The sequence below is a fragment of the Pinus tabuliformis genome, chromosome X (assembly GCF_031772625.1).
Source record: "Pinus tabuliformis cultivar Carrire ecotype Pingquan chromosome X, CPIR1, whole genome shotgun sequence".
In the NCBI taxonomy this organism is placed as follows: Eukaryota; Viridiplantae; Streptophyta; class Pinopsida; order Pinales; family Pinaceae; genus Pinus; species Pinus tabuliformis.
This window is the reverse complement of record NC_142308.1, coordinates 1,681,979,613-1,681,990,359: the sequence shown is the minus strand read 5'-3', so window position 1 is coordinate 1,681,990,359 and position 10,747 is coordinate 1,681,979,613.

Genomic DNA, 10,747 nt, shown 5'->3' with positions numbered 1-10,747 from the left:
GTTCTTCATAATGTCTCTAGAGTTGGCACTACTACTGGGTAAGCTAAAAGGAGTCTCCATGATAGTCACAGGCTCTGACATCTGATACATCTCATCATAATCCTGTGCCCAGAAGGTTGCAAGCTTCATCCCGCTGACACTGCTCAAAGTCATCGTCTCGGGATCAGTGTGTGAGACGATCGAGTGTATCATATCCACGCATGGGAATGTGGGGTATCTGCATGCAATCTGGTACACTTGGCGGTCTTCGAGGTCTTCCCCAAAAGTGCATGTAAATGATTCATTTCCCTCTTGCCATTTCAACTTGATGTCCTTGTCTAGAAATAGCTTGGTATCTTCATAATTCAGTAGACACGCGGACATCCGTTCAACTGCTACTCCAGTTGCACTTCCGTTAGTGTCCTCTGATCCTAATCTCTTGGAAGCCATCGATCATGTAATGCTAAGAGGCATATGAACACCTAAAATATCTAGAGACAAAATGACATGCATGGCAAGAAATCCGTCAGCGAAAACCAAAGCAAATTCGAGGAATGACATAACACATACCTGGGGATTGATAGGCAAAGATTGCACAATTTCTTCTGGGAGGCTGGGAGAATGGCTGCCAGACTTGCACAAAAAGAAATATGGGTTGTCTAGGGAGGCTGACTGGCTAATGGATTTGTGCAATGTGCAATCCAGGCTGACTGCTGGAATTACGCAATGTCCAATTCCAACTGGCAATGCTTGCACGCTCAGTGACTGCATTGCGCAATTTTTTGGGCCAACAATCACTGTCCCTAGAAAATGCGCAAAGAAGTCCTAGAGGATAGTTCCTGGGCAGAAATGCACATTTCTGGAGAGGAATACAAGGCTTTCCTTCCCCGGATTATGCAATTTTGTCTTGGTGAGGCAGAGTTTGGGCCAAGGCTGCCTAGACTCGCTGACGGGCAACTGAAAGCAAATGTGAAAGCGAATGCATGGAGATACTGAATGTAAGCATAAGTGATTGATCATGCATGCAAGCATTGAATGAAATATTTAGAAAATAGAACAACATGCATGTGGGTGAAGCGAGTTGCCGAATTGATGACCATTCATGCAAAACAATTTCATGCATGTGACATCAGTGAAATAGCAAAAAAAACTAAAACGGTGCTAGTACAAGCTAGTATGCATGTAAATGACAGCAAGTGTTCAAAGAAATCAAGAAAACATCACTCACATAAGCGAAAACACCAAAAGCGACAGAAATGCTAAAAAAAACAAGTTGAGACCACTTGCCCATGAATAGCTGAGCCGGATGTGTCGAAGAGTCCTAGATGTGTTGTGGGATGTCAGAGCTCCAATATCGATGTGAAAGAATGAGCTCTGGTGCATTGAATAAATATGTTTGAGCTCATGACGGGCATGCCACAAATCTACGAAAAGCGACACTTGGAGGAAAGTTTCTAAAACGAACTTTGCATGTAACTTCCAACTACTAAAAATAGCTCCTTGAATCAAGGAATTCTTTTTGCATGTTTCCTTTTTCTATTCCGGGAAAAATCAAGCTCTGCATGTAAGTCAAATTTCCTTGGTCCCGGGTGGAACTGGTCAACCAAAATACACATGCAAGAGGCTTCTCAACTGCTGGGAGAAAATGCGCATTTCTGGATGGGAGTTGGGCTATTGCCCAAGAGATTTGCACAATTTCTTGGCAGAGAAGCTAACTACTGCCCAAGATTGCAAAAATTCCTAGGCTGAGCATCCTTTTCTGGGAGGAATTGCATAATTTTCTAGATGAATCCTGACTAGTAGGATTGCACAATTTTCTGGATGATGCCTGACTAGCAGGATTTGTGCAATTCTGCAGCCCAGTACGCTGCTAGACAGAATTGTGCAATTTCTGGAGGGAAGGCTGGTTGCCCTCCAGAATTACAAAATTTCTTGAGGGAGCTACTCAGCCTACAACTGGAATAAGTCTAGAGGAATAGCCTGTGTGGGGAATGCATCAAGCTTTGATTGACAGACTATCTTTCTATAAGAAAAACACTGGAGCTTGTGTACTTGACGAAGCAAGACAAGGTGCTGTGAAAGGTTGGTAGAGAGGCTCCAAAATGAGGCTAAAAAAAAAATTTGGAGGGTGGTTGTAGCTGTTACAACACTTGGCCACACACTGGTAGAACTCCAGTTCTCTTAATGGACCTTGTTCGTGAAAAGCAAGTCTAACAGCTACGGAAGTATTGTTCAGTTCTCAGTTCGTCTTGGTCTCACACTAGCTTGATTGTAAGATGTAGCATCTGCCAAGCTCTTAGCCGATTAACACACATTCCAAGCCAAGGAAACACAGTTGCTTCGATTAGGGTTGAGGGCTATATCGATGCACAAGAAGTATAGTCGTCAGAGTCTTAGTTTCATCTTCGGTGTTGCCCCATTTCGAGTAAGCCTGGATAGTACCCTGATGGAGTCACATAGGAAAACAAGCATGGCTCTGCTGCCAGCGAGCCTGGTGAGTACCTTGGTGGAGTTACTTGCATCACCTCTCTGTGCAGGAACCCTTTCTCTTCTTTCACCATATTCATTTTTCATTTTTATTTTTTTCACTTTTCATTTTTTCCATTTTCATTTTTTCATTTTTGTAACTGTGCATAACACTTATTCATTTCAGAGGCGAAAGAGGGATCCTGACTTATTCAGATAAGAAGAGGTTGTTCCTGCAGAGAAGTAGTTTATTATACCTCTGACGTGCCTATTAAGTTTTTCCCCCTCACCTTACCCTACTTGACTGAGCTGACAGGGGTTAACCCAAAAACAACCAACTAGAGTAGGTGACACTAGTTAGCGCACAAGCGTTGTGTTTTCACCAAGGTTCACTTTGAACAATATGTATTTTCCTTCGATGTATCATGGACTAAAAGTAACAAGTTCTTCATATAGAGGCAAGATGACAGATAACCAAGTAGTGATAGCTGCACAAGGCCTCTTGTACTTTACCCAGCTTGTTTCAAGATTCATACATGGTTTCATGCGAAACTAACCTGCGAACAAAACAAGCAGACTAAAAAACAACAAAGAAAACAAGAAGAAAAATAAAAAGTGAAAGCAAAGTGAGCAAACAAACAAACAAATAAAGTAAGCAAACAAGCATGAAAGCAAACTAACTGAAAGAAAACACTACTCCTACTCCTAAACTAATGGTGCACAGGCCTGATCACGTGAAGTGATATTTCCAATGCAGCCACCGGCGCATTGGTTGACCCATGTTGGTGAAGGCTTGGTCCATGAGAAACCCAGTTATGTGAACCAACAAGCAAGAAATATGTAACAATGAAGACAACCACACATCGTGTTTGAAAGTTCCCATAGGACATAAGTAAGTGGAAGTGGACAAACAGTCTGTGGGCTTATCATGGTGTTGTGCGACACTGCATGAAACTTTAAATCATATGCACACTCTTGACTGTGACATGTAATCAAATGAAAGAAACAAAGATAACTTGCGTCATGCACGCGTGCTTTCACTATAAGATTCCTCCAATGCATGAGCGAAGGGATTGTGCAGTTCGAGTGGAGGAAGCATGATCTGTGTGCGAGATGAGGAGCCTTAGGTGATTGAACAATTTCCTGATTGGAGGTGAGACTAACCCCAAGAGAGTGAGGGCCTAACATAACTATCAGCTTGGGCTAAAGTGCCTCGATAGTCTTGGGTGTTTCAACTTCATTGTCAGATAGATCATCATAGACCGGTGGCTTCGAAAAATCAACTGCGATAGGATCATGATCATGATCGAATATAGGGGTAAATGGATCACTACCTTCATGATCAGAAAATAAATTATTTCATCGACACATTCATGATCAGATGAATCAAATAGAGGGGTAGATGAAAAGCAAAAAAATTCATCCTCTGTGTTTCCGGAAAAGGAAGATGAAAGATCAAGTGGATTTTCAAGGAATAACTTATCCTCTTCGTTGTCGAATGATGCACTGATATCTGGTGTGTCTGAAAAGTGATCAACAATGGGTGCATCCATGGATGAAGATAAACATGTGAAATCATGGATGGCAGGTTCACCAAAGATGTCAGGAAAGAACGAAGGAGGCTCGGATGGAAGGGAGTCACCCTTCGCCAAGTGTTGATGCTCAAGCTACCACTCATATTCTTCGTGAATGACATGACATGTTGGTTGTACAACACCAACTCTGTCAGTGGCTTGTTCCTCGTTCACAACAAGTGTAGAGTCTGGAATGGAAAAACACAAGACAGTATCATTTGAAGGAACGACTGAGTGCAAAGAAGGAGGTTGTGGAACAAAATGAATATGACAACTTGATGGACTCACAACGAAATCTGCGCGAAAATTAAGCGAAGTGATGTTGGGAGGACGTGATAGCTGAATGGGTGTGTGAGCATGATCCTTAACATCACTCTGCAATGGTGGAGCTGTTTGATGAGGGGATGGCAGACAATCACTTGTGACAGTGACCGCATCCATCTGGGATTGTGCAGTTCCATCACTGAAGAATACGAAGCGAGGCTTGATTTCAAACTTCTTCTTGGGATGAGAAGATTTCTTAACACAATACTCAAACCGGTCCCAAAGATAGAAAAAATTCATCTGGCTCTTCAAAGCTTGAAACTGCAAGTCACGGAAGCATTGCCAAAAATCCATAGTCGATTCATGTGGAGCCTTCCATTGTTGTAATAATTTTTGGTCAAGATGGTCTGGATCAAAATGATGGAAAGTGTCTTCAATGAGATCACAAAAGTGCTCAAGTGAGTGCATGTTATCATCCGGTAGGCTGCACAGCCACCGATGTGGAGATTCGCGAAGTGTGTATGCAAGCAGAAAGCTGGCCTGTTCATCAGAACACCCATCTTCCTCATGAAGCATGGAAAGAAGGTCATGTAAGAACTCAGGCCAGGCAACTTCGCCTTCACCATCATATGTCTAAGTGGACAAGTGATCGAAAAAATCCCTCGTGATGGTGACATTTTCATGATTCCAAAAACATCATGGAGGGAGAAGAGTGCAAAAATCCATGATAGATATGCAAAGGTACAAAATAGGATGAGAGGACACAACTTGTCATTTGGCCCTCCTTCTAGTGCTAGAAATGTTGATGGTGTTAGACCCGTCAACATGTCAGGGGATCTCCCCAGCAAGAAGTCCCAATTAGACCTCAGACCATTTGGTGTAGGAGTCCCAACAGTGGGTCATATGGTAATGCCTTGACCGCGATTTTGCACAGAGGCAAGTAAGAAAACTCTATTGGTAGCAATGGTGTGACAGCTAAAGTGATCCAAGGAAGGTGCATGAGAGGTTCTAACACACAGGCGTTGAGATGAGTGCACCCCTTGGAAACCTGTGATAGAACGCAGTTAAGAAGGGAACACACGAGAAAATATGGATCAAAACATGGAAGGCAAGTTAGCTAGCAATCCAAAGTGATGGTTAAATGAACAACACATTTCAAAAAGATTCATACATACATAACCAGATAGTTGTACATGCATGCGTAAGTAAACAGATACATATATCATTTAGAGTAAACCAGGTAGCATAGAATACAATACAACATATGCATGAAACGCGATGGCTCTTATTATATAAGAAGTGTAAGTTCCAATCATACAATACATCCATGTCCAACCACTAGTTCTGATAGCATAACATTACAACCACAACAGTCTGCTCCTCCAAAGAGATGTACTAGCTATGCAAAGTGGAGAAAACGAGGCTTGTTACAGTACTGTCCAAGCTCTCTCCAAGATAGTATTATCGGAAGCTTGGCTGACCAGAAGCCCATACAATGAGTTATGAGGGACTATTTATAGAAAAGGGTGGGGTGGCCCTTGACATTCCCCTTTGTGACAGTTCAACTACCCTCATGACTCTTCATCTACTCTATGACTGTTACATCCAACTATCGACACTTGACTTACACTTGACAAGACATTACATTACAATGCACATGTACCCATGTGAGAGAAATGGCTTGAGCAAGCCATGCTAGACATCACTATGACTTAGACAACCATGGAAGTCCAACTCCTCAACATCCTCACGCTGATCAACAATAACATACTAATGCCAAGATCGGTAGTCCACGATGGTGTCCATGTGCTCTAAGGTGACATCTTTCTGGAACCTGAATCTTGCCTCCATAGCATCCGGGTACACTTCTCAGGCTTCTATGTCCAACTTGTCTGTTAGCATGTGCATCATTGTCTTTAATGCAGCTGGACTAGCAACATACTTGTGCATGATGTTTGCACTAATGTGCAAGTCTAGGCTGGTGGAAATGCGCATCAACTCGTCGAAGTATGAGTCAAGCTCTAGTCGGACCTGTGCCTTTGTCTTCACCTGGGTGAGAGTCCCAATAGATGGGATCGCATGTGCGTGCACCACAACATCCATACTCTTGAATACACATGCATGGGAAGCTTGTATACTAATGATAAGCTACGAGAGCTCTTCATAGTTCTGGATCTGACTCTAGATATGTGCCTTCAGCTCGATTGCATTGGCCTTCATCATCTTAGGCAAGTGAAGCGGGGCTCCCTTATGTCTCATCATCTATGTTTGCATGTAATCAACAACAACATGCAAGTTCGTCAAGATACGTGCTCTTCTAGAACATCATTGCTGCCATCCGTTGAGATGGACAACTGCCTTATGCATGGTGCCAAACTTGGAATACAACACTCACATAACTGTGTCAAGGGACAATACTTCATCTAGTATTTCCTTCTTCAGTTCAGCTCAGGCAGACGTTGTCACCAACTCTCCTCCTTGCTTAGTCATCTGTAGTTCCTTAGCCATTCGCTCATTCTCAGCTATTAGAAAGTGAACACTTGAGCTAGTGGCTTCGCCATACACTTTGGTTGCATCAGCCAAGGCTGCTGTATGTTTGTGCATGTTAGACACGATCACTCGTTCCTAAACTTGCGCAGCAGATGTATGATAATCTAGAGAAGACACTCTACGAGACTGCACAACTCTATGTTGAGACTTGTCGAATGAGATGTTGTACATCTCTCCTTCCGAGTGATCTCCAAGGATCTCAGTGCCTCCTTGGTCACTTGAGACTTGCTCATCATCTAGATGCGGTGAAGCGGGTAAGTCGACCTCTTGGTGACGAGGCATGAGGTCGGTGTCTTGTTCCAATTCCTATTGCTCCATATCCATATCCAACTGTTGAAGTGCTTGCTCTATCTCATGAGCAAAGTCCTGCTCCTATGATGGTTCACCTTGTTTGCCTAATGCCAGCTGTTTTGATGAATCCACTACCTGTACGAGCATTGTTTCATCTGTTTGCAAATGTTACACCCCCTGTTGTACATGTTGCTATTGCACTTCCCTCTCATGTTTGCGTAGCTCTTGTTCCTTCGAAGTTGCTCCTTTAGCTCATTCAACTCCTTCTCTGTTTCCTCCATTCTTCTCCTCTCCCTTTGCCTTTGCACAATTCGATTGTTGCGCGGTTGCCTCTTCGCCTCTATAGCCATAGCTGCTTTCTCTACCAGTGGATCTACTTGGAACTTGCAACTTTTCTCTTCCTCCATGTGATCGACAATCTTCCTCTTACCCTTGTTATGCACTGGTATGCTTGCCTCTGCTGCTACTGCTGCTGGTGCTGGTGCTCTCTGAGATGCTACTTCATGTTGCTTCGCTAACCACTCCATAGCGAAGCCGACCTGTTCATTGGGTCTGGAGAAATTGTAAAAATATCTCCATGGGTCCTCCTCGGCCTAATGAAATGCCCTGTGGATCTAGTTGAACTGTACTCTCGTGTAGTGATCTTTCACAATACAATGTGGGTCATACGGATTGTAACTTCGGAGGTCGAATGGATACTTCTTCATTTGTTCTGCTTCGACATCCACTTTCTTGAAACTCCGGATCTCATATAACCCAATCCGCAACGGAAGAGCGGGCCAAGGTGCCTTCTTCTTCCGGTGTAGTCTAGCTATCAATCCTGCCGAGATGTGATATGCTACTTCCTGCATGATGAGTATGTCCAAGGAAAACTTCGGTAGAACATGTGAAGGCTTCTTCACGCTGAACATTCATGTGAAGGCGCCAGATGGTGAGGCATACCAACCAACAATGTCTATCAGTGCCTCCATTGCTTCCCTTGACATGTAGGGTGGATCCTGTTCGAATATCATCTTGTAAGCTGGGGTGACAAAATGATCGGACAATTGTGTGATAACTCCTATGAAGCTGCATTCGAACAACAACTTACAATATGCATTCACAGTAGTCTCCGCCAGTGACCATGCCCACTCTAAGCTCGGGAACTCTTTTCGGGCACAGATTTCATCTAAGATGTAGGCAAACATGTAGATCTTTGATTTCATACCTCCGAGTGACTGTCGAGCCTTCGTTACATGTTCCTTCTGATGAGCCAACATGCCGAACCAGTTATATGGTTTTCCCTCTCTGGCCAGTTGGTCTAGCGTGATCACCCAACTCTGTGGGGAGGTTTCCGTGCTTTCTTGGCCATACAGTTGACATGCAAATATGACCAAGTATTGATACACCTTCCACAGTGTCTTTGTCTTGTAGATCTGGTTGGGTGCCATCCTAAATCTAGCCGGCTCCTTTACCCAGTTTTTCAGAATGTATTTGGAGTTGGCACTACTACTAGGTAAGATGAAAGGAGTCTCCATGATAGTCATAGGCTCCTACATCTGATACATCTCATCATAAGCCTGTGCCCATAAGGTTGCAAGCTTTGTCCCACTGACACTACTCAAATTCATCGTCTCGGGATCAATGTGCGAAACGATCCAATGTATCATGTCCACGCATGGGAATGCAGGGTATCTGCATGCAATCCGGTATAAGCCGGACTTGTGAATGTTCACATACACCTGCCTGTCTTCAAGGTCTTCCCCAAAGGTGCCTGCAAATGCTTTTTTGATCTCTTACCATTTCATCTTGATGTCCTTCTCTAGAAACAACTTGGTATGTTCATAGATTGATAGACATGTAGACATCCATTCAATTGTTTCTCCAGTTGCACTTCCGTTAGTGTCCTTTGATCCTTCTCTCTTGGAGGCCATTGATCCTATAATGCTAAGAGGAAGATGAACACCTAGAAGATTTGGAGACAAAGTGACATGCATGGCAAGAAATCCATCAGTGAAAATCAAAGAAAATTCGGGGAATGACATAACACATACCTGGGGATTGATAGGCAAATATTGCGCAATTTCTTTTGGGAGGCTGGGAGATTGGATGCCAGACTTACGCAAAAAGTAGTCTAGACTATATGGGGAGGCTGACTGGATTCTAGATTTGCGCAATGCACAATCCAGGCTGACTACTAGAATTACGCAATGCGCAATTCTAACTGGAAATGACTGCAAGCTCAGTGACAACATTGCGCAATTTTTTGGGCCAACAATCACTGTCACTCAGAAATGTGAAAAGTAGTCCTCACGGACAATTCCTGGGCATAAATGTGCATTTATGGAGAGGAAGACAGAGCCTTCCTTCTGGATTACGCAATGCTGGTTTGGTGAGGCAGAGTCTGGGCCAAGGCTGCCTAGACCCGCCAACAGGTAACTGAAAGAAAATGTGAAAGTGAATGCATGGTGATACTGAATGAAAGCAAAAGTGATTGATCGTGCATGCAAGCATTGAATGAAAGATTCAGAAAATAGAACAACATGCATGTTGGTGAAGCGACTCTCCGAATCAGCGACTGTTTGTGCAAAACAGTTTCATGTATGGGACAACAGTGAGATAGAAACGAAAACTGAAACGGTGCTAGTATAGGCTAGTATGCATGTAAACGAAAACAAGCATTCAAATAAATCAAGAAAAAAACACTCACACAAGCAAAAACACCAAAAGCGAAAGAAATTTTGAAAAATACAAGTTGAGACCACTTACCCGTGAATAGCTAATTTTGATGTGTCGAAGAGTCATGGATGTGTTGTGTGATGTCAGAGCTCCAAGATCTATGTGAAAGAATGAGCTCTGGTGCATCGAATAAATAAGTTTGAGCTGATGACGCACATGCCACAAATCTAAGAAAAAGTGAAACTTTGAGGAAATTTTCTAAAATGAACTTTGCATGTAACCTCCAGTTGCTAGAAATAGATCCCTGAATCAAGGGATGCTTTTTGCATGTTGCCTTTTTCTATTCCGAGAAAAAGCAAGCTATGCATGCAAGTCAGGTTTCCTTGGTCCCAGGTGTAACTGGTCAACCAAACTGCACATGCAAGAGGCTACTTAACTGCTGGGAGAAAATTGACATTTTTGTATGGGAGATGGGCTAGTTTCCCAGGAGATTTGCACAATTTATGGGCAGAGCAGCTGACTACTGCCCAGTAGGCTACCAAACATAATTGCGCAATTTCTAGAGGGAAGGCTGGTTTCCCTCCCGAATTGCGCAATTTCTTGAGAGAGCTACTCAGCCTGACCCTGGACCAAGTCTAGAGGAACAACCTATGAGGGGAAAGCATCAAGCTTTGATTGACAGGCTATCTTTCTGCAAGAAAAACAGTGGAGATTGTGTACTTGACGAAGCAAAACAAGGTGTTGTGAAAGGTTGGTAGGGAGGCTCCAAAATGAAGCTAAGGAAAAATTTTGGAGGGTAGTTGTAGCCACTACAACAAAAACCTTCACGCTCAAGTGGAAGGGGCAACAATCAAAATCCAAGTCAAAGCCCAAGCCAAAATCAAGGACAAGGTGAGAGGTATGATAAATCTCAAGTTCAATGTCATTACTGTAAGAAGTATGGTCATTATGCAAATGAATGTAGA